General features: G+C 37.5%; 1 protein-coding gene across 1 annotated transcript in view; it reads left to right on the forward strand.

Moving 5' to 3' along the window:
* The first annotated feature begins 3,924 nt into the window (after positions 1-3,924).
* LOC123871492 overlaps positions 3,925-15,476 on the forward strand; it is a 72,901-nt gene continuing 61,349 nt past the window's right edge. The window contains exon 1 of the mRNA XM_045915344.1: positions 3,925-4,111. The gene's annotated coding sequence lies outside the window, so the exon portion shown is untranslated. The remainder of the gene's footprint in view (positions 4,112-15,476) is intronic.

The following is a 15,476-nucleotide window of genomic DNA, read 5'->3' on the forward strand; positions in this document are numbered from 1 at the left end:
GTTTGTCCTTCAATCACGCTGCAACGGAGCAACGGATTGACCTGATTTTTTACATGGATATAGTTGAAGACCTGGAGAGTGACATAGGCTGTTTTTTAGGCGGAAAAGCAAAGAGATAACAGTAGTCGTGGGTATGAGACATGAGTTAGTTACTTAGTATATAGAGTTGTACCTACATAATAATAATATAATGTAAGGTAGGCAAGTACACAGCGCATGCTCGTGCGCAGATGTTCCGGAAGAGTGGCGTTATGGTCAGTTGTAGGGGGGGTAAGGGGAGAGGAGAACGTTCCACTTCCGCGTCTAATAGTGGCATCAGACTACATCGTTGCAGAGATGTAATCAAATACTATGGCAGGTCGTGGTGACCTAGCGGTTAGAGCAAAATCCAATCTATTTAAATCTTAGTATACCTATTCTACTCCCTTTACAACCTCTCGCACTACCAAGGGTCACTGGTAGAGATCTCTTATAGAGATAAGTGCTTCCCTGTCCACTTTTTTCTTACTTTTTCTCTTAATTGTTACAACTTTCTGGTACAAATAAAAAAAGAATCTTGTATTTTTGAGGAAAAATACGGAACACGTTTACGAAAATATTTTTGTGGCACCCCTTCTTTATCTCATTATTATTAAATCTCATTATTTAAGATCACTCGGGGAATTTTAAAAGTTCCCGAAACATTATGTAGAAAACCTGTGCATACTTATGTTTTTTGATGAATGCAGTTTTTGAGAATCACACTATCACACTAATATTATAAAGGCGAAAGTTTGTATGTGTGTGTGTGTGTGTGTGTGTGTGTGTATGTTTGTTACTCCTTCACGCAAAAACTACTGGACGGATTTGGCTGAAATTCAGAATAGAGATAGATAATATCCTGGATTAGCACATAGGCTACTTTTTATCCCGGAAAACCAAAGAGTTCCCACGGGATTTCGAGAAACCTAAATCCACGCGGACGAAGTCGCGGGCGTCAGCTAGTCAAATATATTATCTAGTGGCCGTTTTTTTTTTGTAATTTATAGACTAGCGCGTGGTTGCAACAAACCTGCTGGCTAGTGATGATGCAATCTAAGATAGATAGATAGATAGATAGAAGTCTTTATTGCACTCAAAAACATGTAAGCGAACAACACAGAAGGAAGAAAACAGAAAAAAACAATTGTGTGCAAAGGCTTAGAGCAATCTCTACCAGACAACCTTTGCTGAAAGGAGAATGGATGAATGAATCTAAGATGGAGTGCGTTTGCCTAAAATCTGCCTGTTCACTAGGTATCCATTATGAAAAGTGGTGGGGAAAAAATCTAAAAAAAACAAAATGGAAAAATATTTTTACAATGTTGTGGCGCCTACGGGACTGAAACCTGGCTATTTAACAATTTGGCTTTCGGCCATTTAGTCTCTTTTGAGAATCAATAAATTCGCGTAGTAGGTGTAAAATATAGTTGTAAATATTGTGATTTCAAAAAATACCGAGGGGATTTTGTGGTAAACAATCCCAGACCAGGCGCATTCCGTATCTCAGTCCATAGAAGTCATTGATCTTAGTGGCATTCAGTACCTACATTGATTAGTAGCTAGGTATACTAAATTCTAACATGATTTTCATTTATCCAAATGTAAAAAAATTTTACTTTACTTCAAAGGTCAACCCTTAGCTGCAACCCATAGATTTAGAAAGTATCTACTTGATTATAATTTAGGAATTATTATAACTTCCTAAATCCAGGCTTGTACCGCACAAGATGACCCCATGATGACTGACATTCAACCCTAATAGGTGTCAGTGGGTGTTTTAAGCTATGATAGCCTAGTGGTTAAGACGTCCGCCTCCTAATCCTCCTCTCACAGTTCGTGAGGAAATCATCATGCCTGAGAGTTCTCAAAGGTGTGTGAAGTGTGAACCTCTAGGACCAACGCCTCAACCCTGATACTGTAAAGAATTGCATTCCTAAACTCTGGTGATCTCACGGGATTTTCAAAGGATCATCCTTTTAAATGTTTGTACGTTTTTTTACGTTTGGTACAGACATACCTTGCATCCCGAGGACGGGCTACTTATGTCCTGGAAAATCAAAAGTTTCCATGGGATTTTTAAAACTCTAAACCCATGCGGGCGAAGCTGCGGGCATCATCTAGTGTTATCTTAAATCACTAACCGCCTTAGTGGATCTCTCTACCACGGTAATATTATGTATTCTCTACGGCTAGCTGTAGGTATACACCTTAGATAACAGTATTTACCCATATCACACAGCAATCATCGATGGTGTTGGCTGGCAGCGACGGCCTACGCATTGAGTATAGCTTTCTATTTATACTTCTGATTATTATTGTCCACATCCGCCATTTTGGCACCTCACCGGACGCCGGCCCTCGAGGCATATCTCGCACGCGATATACCTAACTGGTTTCTTGTGAAAATCATTGCTTTTTCACTCTGTTCTGTGAATTTTAACCTACTGGCATAGAAGCCAAGCAACTTAGCGTACAATGGGCGTCGAGTTAGAATTTGATTAGGGATATGGTTTTAATCGGTAATTACAGCGGTGCGGTGATAAAAGCCTGGACGTGGCTAGGACTTTGACCTTCTATACAGGAGACCCGCAGTTGAATTCAAGGCACACACCATTAACTTTTTGAAGTTTTGTTTGCTATAAGAGTGAAGAAAAACTCGCGAGGGAACCTGTATGCCTGAGAGTTTTCCATTATGTTCTCAAAGATGTGCGGAGTCTGCCAATCCACACTCGGTCGGTGTGGTAGTGGTTGATGTAAATTTCTACCCCTTCTCATTCTAAGAGGAGACATTAGTGTGCCAGCGAATGAGCGAGAGTTGATGAGGTCATGTACTTACTTAATGTTTCTGCTACTAACCTATTTTACTTCCACATCAATTTTATTTTTAGGAGATACCTAGTTACCTATTGCAAGCGCAACGCAAGACAAAGATTTAAGTGCCTACATAAAAAGCAAAAAGTTAACAAAAATTACACCGTACGTGTATCTATTTATAACCTATAAAGATTGATGACTATTTTCACCTCTGAACTTTATATGCAATCATCTTTAATGGCAGATCAAAAATATACTTAGATTATTATAATAAATCCACGATTTTCCTAAAGATACAAGTTCATCAATAGGATCTAACTAGTCAAATGTTTGATTCGTCTAAAAATTATCTGTCAAATCGATTACAATGATAAATAGACGATTACATGCGATGTTCCCTCAAAACTACCTATCTTCAAGGGAACATCTGCTCTGAGGAATTTGGCTATCTTTAGATAAGGCTGTCTTCTTGATCGTGTTACAACAGTGGTTGTAGACCCGAGTAATGATTCGGACCTCGATTGAGGATCTTCTACTCTATTCATAGAATCTTCGGGAGTGGTAACTCCCGAAGATTCTTGAGTCGGGAAGTAGGTAGGTAGGTACGATGAAGATGCATAAAAACGCAAATTATTTTGAATTGTAACTTAAGTATCTAATGGTCCAAGATCCCACTGCCACCAGACCTTCCTTATTTTCTGTGAAACAAAATGTGTGGGACAGAGTGGGTGCTATTTGCTAGCATTTTAGCCAATAGCAAGAGAGTGACGGTCAATCAGAGACGACTGCGATCGTCACACTGCACTGTAGTAGCTGTCAAATTAGGCCACTATCTACTCATGTGCTACGGCGGTAGACCTCCCAGTCGGGCACACATCCTTCGCTTCGCATCAAGTGGAAAGGCAGCCTAAAGTGATCTATGGAGCCGGTCGATTACCATTTAGATAAACTTGAGGCGTCATGGGTCGGCAATGTTTTGAATTTTTTATGAGGATGCGCGGATCCTCGGTCCCTCTGCCGGAGTGCAGGGGATCTGAGGGGGTGCGGGGTGCACGGGGGGCGGTCAAGGCCGTGGGCGCACGCGGCGGTAAGTCCGACCCGCAGCCAGTCTGCCTCGCACACCCGCAGCGTACGGTTGTGTCCCGCGATCGCCAGTTAGTGACAGTGTTGTGCTTTGAACAGTTGCTGAACAGTTAGTTAGCCGCCAGGTCGTCGACCGCGCGAGCATGAACGCTCGCTCGCCTGCCCTCGCACAGCTTTGACCGAAACCCACCAGGTAACTTCCTCTTCCAGCATTGCTCCAGAGCTTTAGCCACAGACATGCCAACTTGCAACTTTTTAACTTCCACCTTAAGTTGGTAGCGGACTTTTACTAACGTCTTTAGGTTAGCACATATCTGAGTTATCTCGTCTCATCCATCAACTTTAGTAACGACAGCAGATTTTTTACAACTCAGGGCAATTCTTCCAAACTAAACTTCTATTGGAACGTGTCAGCACGCAATTGAAACATAAGTACACAAACACAATGGTCAATGATCCAGAGATATTCTCCCATAAATTCTGTTGAAAGCACCTTAAGTCCAACACAGGCTGATCGCCTTAATAGATTGTCCTGCCTGAGCGATGGTCTTGAAAACTCAAGGCAAGACGCTATCTCGCGTCTGGTTTACGCTTTTTATTATTTTTAAAGATGTTGTAACAGAACTTTCAACTAAGTACGACCATCAAAAACTTAAAAGCTTTTGTCTACACTATGTCAAACATAACAAAACAACCCGTAAGTACCGAATCAATCTGAGAAGTTTGCTTTAGGAAAATTTATAGCTTTTCAAATCAGTTAGAAGATGATATAAAAGCAGAACTTGATTAAATACTAGAATCATTCATGAACGAAGAAGAAAATCTTCTCTAAATACCTTCTTATGCAAAATATGCATTAGCATGTGTGGTTAATGGTGAAAGGCAATAATTAGAAAGTATTTAAGTTTTGAATGAATTCAAAAGATCTTCTACAATAATCAAATAAGTACTAAATCCTTTTCATGACTAACCTTTAATGGTTGTATGATTGATTGCCCAAAATACTTCAAACCTTGATGTGAACCCCAACGGAAACGACCACTTAACGTGGCTATATTTATAGAGTAACAAAGCACTCTCAGGTTGCAATGGGGATATTGAAAATGAGCCCGTTTATAAACACCCCATAATGAAACGCTTCACCAAACAAACTGGTTTTACGAGTTAGTTAGCGCGGAGTTCAGTTTAACTTGATGTTGGAATCACGGTAAAGAAAACAAAATGGATGTAACTAATAGATGGTGGATAGACTACTGTTTATTAGAAACATAAAATAGATGCTACAGAAGGTGTTCTTAGAGATAAGAGGGAATTACTTCCAGACTTATCCTAATATATAATAAGGTTTCGCAAAGGTATGTACTCTGTACCCGTAGTAGGTATGTAGTTGAAATTCGACAGCCACGTAAGTACGAAGTGAAATGCCTCCTCGTTTCTAATTCCAATCGCTAGGATATGGAACCAGAAGACTAATGCCAGAAAGGCATCAGTTTTCTCCTTCAAGTCAAGAGTTAACAGGCATTTCAAGCGCTCTCCATCTTAGGCCGCATCATCCTCCATCTTGCCAGCAAGTCTGATTGCAATCAAGCGCTAGTCTATAAATTAAAAAAGAATGTTAAGAAAAGAAGAAGTGAAGACCTGTGGGTTTAAAATGACAAGCAAATCTTATTACATACAAAACAATCTAGATAGGTGCTAGATGTTTCTAAGAAGCAATTTTAATATTAGGGATAATGCAAATGTTGACCTTAAGGCAAGACCTATTTGACAAATCGCAAAAATGCTGTACTTTGAAGTAAATTGTTTATTTTTCTAAAGCATTAACAGCTATTAAATACATGCAATTAAAAACTTCAGTTTGTGAAGATTATAAGGGCCTCTTTTAATTTAGTATACATTATCCCAATAAAAAAAAAAACAAGTTGAAAACATTGCTGTTCGCAACTTGTTCTGTAAAAATTTTCTTTAACATCTTGATACTTTGAAGCCAACCTCCAGAAAATGATATGTTTAGGTTTAGCAATCAATTCGAACTGTTAGTTTTATACTAAATGTTTTTCATTTCTTAAATAATCTAAAACTAACCAAAAAACTTCCTGTGCTATTTATTTTCTTGCAGGCGCTCTATGGAATTCAGTGTCCACTGGACTGTCATGGCGGAAGGACTGTGCGCGTCATTTCGTCGCAAAATATTTATTTAAAATGAATTTAAGCTTATTATTTTTGAATGAAAGTTGTGTTTATAATCGTTGAAAAATAAAATAGGGATTTTTTCATTTCTAAATGAAGCCTGCTTATATACTAAAATTTATTCTAAAGTCACGGTTTTACCAGGTAAATACTCGGAGGTTGTCATAGATTATGATGACAGATAGTAAGTGTTCTAAATAGGTATTATACCTATGTTTTTTAGGAGATAGCGCGCCTCGTTCCGGGTGCCGTGTTCCGAAATGGATTTCGTAGTAGTGCAAGTTTGGTGCAAGCCCCACATGACGGAGGGGTATGCGTCAGGCATTTCCTGTGTACAAAAAAGACCTATATTTCGGATCCATTTTTCATCACTGACATCATGCACTATTCAAAGACTGGTCTTCAAGCATTGAGGAATTTTGGACGAGAGACATCTCGAAGGTTCCCGAAGGCTGCCTAACTGAGTTAGATTTGTCGGCTAGCTAGCTTTTTTTGAAATTGGACCTACTTAGCTGGATTGTGTGTTAGAGATTTCTTATGAGATATTATATGTACATAATAATATAACCATCATAAGAAAGCTCAGATTCATGCTGCGGGCAATGGGGAGAGCCTAAAGGTTGGAACGCCATTTCGGCGGCCGTGTTTCCTGCCATATATACCTTAGATACCTGCAAGCCAAGAGTGAATAGGCATCTTCTAGGTAAGCGTGCTCCAACTTGGACCTCATCATTGCTTTCTTTAAAGCATGATTGTCGTCAAGCGCAAGCGCAAAGATTCAGGCGGCGCAAACCCGTAGCATGTGGAAGACCCTATTAAAGACCTATGTTCACTGTGGACGTCTGTCGGTTGATGTTGATGATTATGTCTTTAGTGCAAGTAGTTCAGTAGTTTCAGAGTTTATCGATAACAAACAAACAAACCTTTCCTCTTCATAATATATGTACTTAGTAGCGCAAACTTGGAAAAAATCTCGTGGAAACTCTTTGATTTTCCGAGATAAATGTCATTTTACCTGGCAGCCCTAATCAATTTTATCACTGATAATAATAACTAATTCATAACCGTTAAACCTAAGAGTCAAAATCTCGTTTTTCTAGTCGAGTTCCGTAGGCTCTTTGAACTCACCGCATCCCAAGAAAACCTACCATTAGATGTAGGAATAATGGAAAGAGGTCACAACCCTCAGCAATAAAGAATACGATGCGGAGAGAGATGTCACTCTCAAGGTCTTTAAATGTATCCATGCAAAAAACCACGTCGACTGGTTGCTCCGTTGCAGCGTGATTGAATATTAAACCAACAAACACACTTTCGCATTTGAAATATGGCCAATGATTATAAGAAACAGTTTAAATCTCTCTCTGAGAGACGTTAGGCAAAGTGAACACGAATTATGACACTTCTGTGTTCTTATACAAGCTTAGGTCTCTCAATTTTGTCAATTAATGTCAAATTTCTTTCTCAGATCAAAACCTAGTAAGTGGTTTAAATTCAAGAGAAGTTTAGGAACACACCTTTGAGAACATGGAAAACTTGCAGGTATGCAGGTTTCCTCACGATGTTTTCCTTCGCCGTTAAAGCAAGTGATATTAAATTGCTTAAAACGCACATAACTGAAAAGTTAGTAGAACGTGATTCCAGGATCGAACCCCCGACCTTCGATTAGGAGGCGGACGTTCTAACCACTAGGCTATGACAGTTTTTAAATTAAAGGGGTTTAAATATTTTAGTGTGAAGACTGGCCTACACATTTATTCATTACATGTGCATCATTTTCTTTTTTAGGGTTCCGTACCTCAAAATGAAAAACGGAGCTCTTAAAGGATCACTTTGTTGTCTGTCCATTTGTCCGTCCGTCCGTCAAGAAAACCTATACAGTACTTCCCGTTGATCTAGAATCACGAAATTTGTTCTCGGATTTATTCCTTTACTTGGGCTATGAGAGTTGAGACCTCTCTACCTGCCCATAATTCTAGGTTAACGGGAAATACCCTATCGGTTTCCTTGACAGACACGACAGACGGACAGACGGACAGAAAGACAGCCAACAAAGTGATCCTATAAGGGTCCCGTGTTTCCTTTTGAGATATGGAACCCTAAAAACATTATGTAAGTATGCAAAGTATTTCCCTTGCAAACCATATTTAACAGTTGACATGTAGAGGTCAGAACTCCTTTTGACTTTTCCTATCTTACTTTTAAGTTTTAATGCATTATTAAGTATTTACTGTTTTGACATGGTATTTAGATAATGGGTGATATTTATTTTATTTAATCTAATTCCTTTGAAAAACTTAGTAAGGCGCATTAATCTATAAAAAACCTAGCGAGTTCATAGACTTACTATGTTTTAAAATGGTCAAAGCGACTTACTAGCTTTTAATTTTACTTTAATGTGGGTGTCCTTACAATACAACGGGACATACTATGAAAGTTAGGCTTATGACATAAAACGATTTTCGGAAAAATGACATTTACTTTGTTTTGATATGGGGCGGTCGATATAATTAGGTACTAGGGTAAAGGCTCAAGTAAATGAACAGATTGGACGTTTTTACATGTATTAAGAGCTGGAATAAAAAACCGGCTGATATACCTTTTTTAAATATTTTCTTACAAATTCTTACACTTTTTTCAATTTCAATTTCAAAACCGTGTTCCGTTCAAACCGTTCAAAAGTGCGTGTGCGTGCGTCCATGTGTGTGTGTGTGAGTGTGTGTGAGTATATACTTGTCTGTATGTTTGTACGAGTGTTTCTGAGTTTGGTATTGCGTTGTATAACCACATGAGTAGCGAACAGAGTCAAAGCTTCATACAAGCGCGCTACGATAGGTACACTACTACAAGCTTGAGGCGCGTGTGTGCGTGAGCACAGGCGCTACGTCGCGTACGGAGAGAAATCGGTTTATACCGGTTCGGCCTGTGCTCAAGCTCAGGGGCTACACGTACACGTCGCGCGTCGTGTTTTCATTTAATTTAATGTTAATGATAATAATTTAAATAGTGTTTACAATCTATTTTCTTGAACTGTCATAGATTTTGTTCAAAATCAATATCTGAGGATCCCTAGGATCACAAAACAGGAAATTGTTACCAAAACTTAAAACAGTTGGCACCATTTTGTAATTCTTTGTTAATTGACCGATTTCGTTCAAAATCGATATTTAGAGCTCCCTGGGATCACAAAATAAGAAACTGTTACCAAAATTTAAAAAAAGTCGACGCCATTTTGTAATTCTTTGTTAATTGACCGATTTCGTTGAAAATCGATATTTAGAGCTCCCTGGGATCACAAAATAAGAAACTGTTACCAAAATTTAAAAAAGTCGACGCCATTTTGAAATTCTTTGTTAATTGACCGATTTCGTTCAAAATCGATATTTAGAGCTCCCTGGGATCACAAAATAAGAAACTGTTACCAAAATTTAAAAAAGTCAACGCCATTTTGAAATTCTTTGTTAATTGACCGATTTCGTTCAAAATCGATATTTAGAGCTCCCTGGGATCACAAAAAAGGAAACTGTTACCAAAATTTAAAAAAGTCGACGCCATTTTGAAATTCTTTGTTAATTGACCGATTTCGTTCAAAATCGATATTTAGAGCTCCCTGGGATCACAAAAAAGGAAACTGTTACCAAAATTTAAAAAAGTCGACGCCATTTTGAAATTCTTTGTTAATTGACCGATTTCGTTCAAAATCGATATTTAGAGCTCCCTGGCATCACAAAATAAGAAACTGTTACCAAAATTTAAAAAAGTCGACGCCATTTTGAAATTCTTTGTTAATTGACCGATTTGGTTCAAAATCGATATTTAAAGCTCCCTGGGATCACAAAAAGGAAACTGTTACCAAAATTTAAAAAATATTTTTAACCGACTTCAAAAAAAGGAAGAGGTTCTGAATTCCTCGGTATCTTTTTTTTTAACGTATGTTCCCTGATTACTCAAAGACGCCTGGACCGATTTGGATTTTTTTTTGTTTGATAGGGTATACTTCGCAGGTGGTCCCATATAAATTTGATGAAGATCTGATGAATATCTTCCGAGATGGAGAACGGAACTCCTCAATGGATAAGAGCAAATTGCTCGCGATCAGTGTAATATCTTAGTAAACAGTAGGGCTTTAACTGGGTATGGCATATTATAGTACAGTGGGGCCAATAAAAATTGTGAAATAAAAAATTTTCAAAAGAAAAATAAAACCGACCTCAAAAACCACAACCACTAAAATTATTTTTACTTTTTAGTGTTTGTGGTTTTTGAAGTCGGTTTAATTTTTCTTTAGATTTTTTTTTAAATATTTATTCTGGTATTCTTCTTTCTTGGATAAGGATCCCTCTTGGGTATCCCCATTTCTCTCTGTCTTTGGTACTATCAAGCTAATTTTTTCTCGCGATTTGCACAATAGCATTAGACCAACGCGTCTTCGGTCTACCTATTTTTCTTTTGCCTGCTGGACCTGGCCAAGGGGAGATTTTTCCTGTCCTTCTTTCATCTGTAAAAATCGATACAATATGACCATATGCATTTCAGTTTTAGGGCATGTCTCAAGGTGTCTGTAGGCTTTGTCTTTTTTCTTATGTCTTCAATTCTCACTTTGAATATTTTTTCCTTAAGTTATGCTCCTTGCCATCGCCCTTTAGCAAGTCACTATTATTCTTTTTATATTCTTTGTCTGGACCCATGTTTGGCTGGCATAGGTGAGGCATGGCAGGATGCATGTATCTGTAACGGATCTTTTAAGATGTACTGGGTAAGCTCCTTTCATTCTTTCCTTTTGTGCCCAGTACTTGTTCGAACTGATGTTAATCCGTCTGTCTACTTCCTCTTCTGCACTTGTATCGCTGAATGAGACTTGTTTTTTAAGATACATTTAGGAGCATAGGTATTGTAGTTCCAATACTTAATTGTATTTATTTGCCTGTTACTATAAATATGGCGGCTGATTGAATGAGGTCGATTGTTGTAGGTACCTCTGCGAAACTGTTCAAAAATAGTAAACTGAAGTAAGTAAGTACTACTTACAAAATTATGTCGCTTTTCATTGATAAATATGGATTTCGAAAATTTGACCACATTTCCAAATTTCGCGATATATAAAGTGTCTTCCGATTCCGAATCATTTCACTGGCATACAAAATTCAACTTTTTTGTTTTATTAGGTTTTGAAACTGTTTCTTACTAATTTGACGTCGCTGATTTCAGATCTACTTTAATTTTTTACACAGCAGCTCTAGTTTTTGAGATACAGGTACCCCCATATTTTGCACTATACTCACACTTTGTATGTTCACACTTTATTAAGATCACACAAGTAATTTCCAAAATTTATCGAGGTGTTAACATCAAGAAGAACATCTGCAAGTTATTCCAATCATTTTTGTACCATTTGGTGGCGAGTACGTATTAAAGAATGTCGTGCAAGTGTGTCTAACTTTGTAAAACAAGCATACTCGGGCTACTTTGAGAACCCATTAGCAGCTAACAGCAAGGCCTGGACTCCAAATTTTTATATGTGGAAGCTGTATTTCCTCATTGCGTTTATGAGCAAATAAGAATAGACCCTACTTTTACTAAAAAAAGTATTATAATTTGGCGCGAACCATCTAAACACCATGATGATTATTATTTCTGCATTGTGAATATAACCAGAAGAAACAGCAAAAAAATTGTTCCAAGCGACTCTATTGTAACTTGCAGTCTACAATTAGAACGATTCTGACTTCTGGTGATAAATCTGTACCTCAGCCCCAACCCAGTACCACCAATCTACTTCAAGAACTTTCAGAAGGTAGTGACGATGTCGTAACTTTTACATCTCAACTTAGACTATTCAATCAAAATGATTTGGACCACTTAATGAGAGATCTTAGATTGTCTAAAAAGCATCAGAACATGTGGCTTCTCGGCTCAAAGGAACAAATCTGATAACATGTGTTACGGTATATTGTTCTCACTACTCTCAAAACATTCAGCAGCTGATGTTGCACTTCCAGCGACTTGGGTGCAACATGGGCATTAAGTTTTTCTCTATTATACAGAAAGGGCTCTATTATACATTCTAAAACAGGTTTTATTTATTATTATTATGTAAAATAGTTTTTGATTTATCGCGCAAAATGTAGATAAAAATATACAATAAGTCAAAAACTGTGAAAATCTGACAATTTTTTTTGAATTCCAAGCCGAAAATATATTTAAGAATTTATTTATTAATAGGAATCGAGAGTTTATGCACTAGATAGAGTTCGTTCATTCACTGAAATTCCCAGTTCATTTACTGGCAATTTATCCTTTTGTTAAATAAAATAAGTTATAATAATTAATACCACGCATTTTATTTGATTTTTTGATATTTAAATAATTTAAGAGTGTATACCTACTGTGTACAGACACACAAAATATAAAAATTATATATAGAACGATTCTCATATATCTTAATTTTAGGTCAATGTCAGGGTAGTCCTTATTCGTTCATTTACTGGATCTTTTACCCTCCTACGTCAAAATATTAAAAGTCCGCGTAAATTTCGCAGATTGAAATGTCTGCTTGATTAATTGTCAATAGAGGGTCATGACATGTCAAAATTGCTAGTTTGAAGGTGAAATTGTCTATGTCATTCGCATTGGCTTTCCTCTTAATTAGAAAATTATTCTAAACCTAAGCTACTTTTATCCTCAACTAAAGGTCACTTGGTGCTTGCTTGGAAACCGAGAAACCTGACTGGCTTAGTAAGTAAAAAGCTTAGCAGAAATTGTGTTACGAAAGGGAATGGGAATACTGCAATTCATCAGTTAGAGAGAAGATTCCCATTGGGCATCTATTGTCATCCTATACCTACAACAATGCAGCAGTCATATTTTTTATCGAAGTTAGTTTGAGATAGGCCACTCAGCTCTGGTTGAGCTCTGGGCCTCTCAGATACCTAAGACTTCTACAGCGCACATCTGAGGTCAACCAAAGCTGATTTTCAGGCAGTGATTTCAATTATTGCAGCTGACAGCCCATTTTCCTTGTTATAATAGACAAGTCATCATCATTATTAACCAACAGACGTCCACAGCTGTACAGGTTCTTGTGGGGCCTTCCACACGCCAAGCTCTTGCTTCCCCTGGATCCAGCGGCTGCCTGCGATTCGTTTAATATCGTCCGTCCACGGTTCATCGTTTAATCTGGTTCTTCTATGGAGATTCTGATTGGATCACGTATAGAAACTCCAAGTATAATTCTCTCCATCGACTGCTGAGTGTCTCTGAGTGAGTGTTGTTATGAGGCCCATAGTTAACGACCATGTCTCAGATCCATATTATATCATCACTGGCCTCACGTACCGTTCGAAGACTTTGGTCTTCAAGCTAAAAGAACTCGCATAAATCTCATTACGATCGGGCGTACTTGCACAATTAGCAATGAAAGAGAATGATGGTATCATAATTGATGAGGTAACTAGACGTCTTGCAATGAAAGTGATGGGCGAACCGGCGAAGGCCCGATTCTATAGGCGTTAGAAGATGCCAACCATAGTAAGATGCTTTAAAAGATAAACAAACACTATACCTTGTTATTCAACTTCTGCCAAGCCTCACAATGGTGTTGATTTTATAGGTGTTAAAGAAATAAGAACGTACAAAAATGTTTAATATTGCTGACAAATTGTTTTTACTGTAATGTAAAATATGCATACTTTACTTGATGATTTAGGGGATTGCAATTTTCAAATATCCCGTGGGAACTCTTAGGGTTTCCAGGATAAAAGTCAATGACTTCTACATAGAAGTCATTGATAAAAGTAGCCAATGCCACTCTCCAGGTCTTTAACTATATTATCCTTGCAAAAAATCACATCGATCATTACGACGGTATTGAAGGATATACCAACAAACAAACACACTTACTCATTTATAATATTAGTCGCGATTGTACGCGACAATCACTTTGTAGATAACTTAATTATAGAAAATTAACAAGCCTTCGCAGGTGCCAAGTTTGGCAGAGAATCAAATATCTGCAATACCTAATACTTACAACGAATTAAAAAAATGATCAAACAAAATAAATAAAACAGCAGTGATGCTAAATTTTATTGCTACTTGTACTGAGTACTGATATAGAAGTGGTTTTTAAAGCGCAACAACACTTAGATTTACTTGAGACAAGTCGTTTTCTCGCTTCTCCTTGAGCCTTGCCTTTGATATCACAACAAAATTTAACTTAGTAGCTTCAACCTAATTTCTTTGTAAAATGGTGGTAAAAGCCAAGTCCTACTTACCAAACCAAAATTTTTGTACAATTTAACTAAACTAATAATACCGTAAATAGTAAAATCTGTCGGGTACCTGCAGGTTTGCAGGTACCTACCTGACGGACATCAGGTTACTCCTACTTACAAAATATTGAATTGAAAATATCAAACAGGTAGAAATTTTTGTCGATTGAGAATTCTTTGTAAGCGAACCAACTAAATTCCAAACCAAATTGACCGAAGTGTCGCTTTTGAATCAAGAATTGGAAATAACGATTTATGTTGCAGAATATGATAATATATTCAGTTTTTGACCCTTTGAACATCTTGGTTAGCCAATCAAGCTTTTGGTTTCTTCTATATCTTGGTTATCTATATCTATACTAATAAATAAAATTGGAGTGTCTGTCTGTAATTTCGAAATAACTACCTCATATTAAGCTCATAGGGTTATTTGAACGATACCTTAACTGAATCACACATTTTTAAAATTTTTGTCTGTCTGTCTGTCTGTCTGTCTGTCTGTCTGTTTGAAAAGGCTAATCTTCGGAACGGCTGAACCGATTTTGACGGGACTTTCACAGACTAAGGATTGACCAGGGCGTAACATAGGCAACTTTTTTAACCGACTTTAAAAAAGGGAGTTGTGTTTTTCTACCTATGTACACCGAAATCTCCGAGATTTCTGAACCGATTTGCGTAATTTTTTTTTTAATAGATAGAAGAACTTTGCGACATTGTTTCATAAAAAAATTGGATTCCAACTCCTCAATCCTGATGCTGCAGTGGACCTGACTACCAAAACTGATGGGATTTATTTTATCCTGGCAAATCAAAGAGTTCCCACGGGATTTTTAAAAATCTAAATCCACGCGAACGAAGTCGCGGGCATCAGCTAGTCTTATAATAATTTACTTACAATATATTCATAGCTCAGTCCAATACAAAAAATACTGGAGGAACAGGAGTATAAAATATTCTGATCGCATAAGGAACACTCTTAGTCCTCTGTAAAACATTATAGGAAGTCATACATGGTCGCCACGATACAGGTTACCTCGCTACTTTTACCCCTTATAATTACCTCGGATAAGGCTAATTCGCTATAATCCACCAAAACAT

The sequence above is a fragment of the Maniola jurtina genome, chromosome 13, assembly GCF_905333055.1.
Source record: "Maniola jurtina chromosome 13, ilManJurt1.1, whole genome shotgun sequence".
Taxonomy (NCBI): domain Eukaryota; kingdom Metazoa; phylum Arthropoda; class Insecta; order Lepidoptera; family Nymphalidae; genus Maniola; species Maniola jurtina.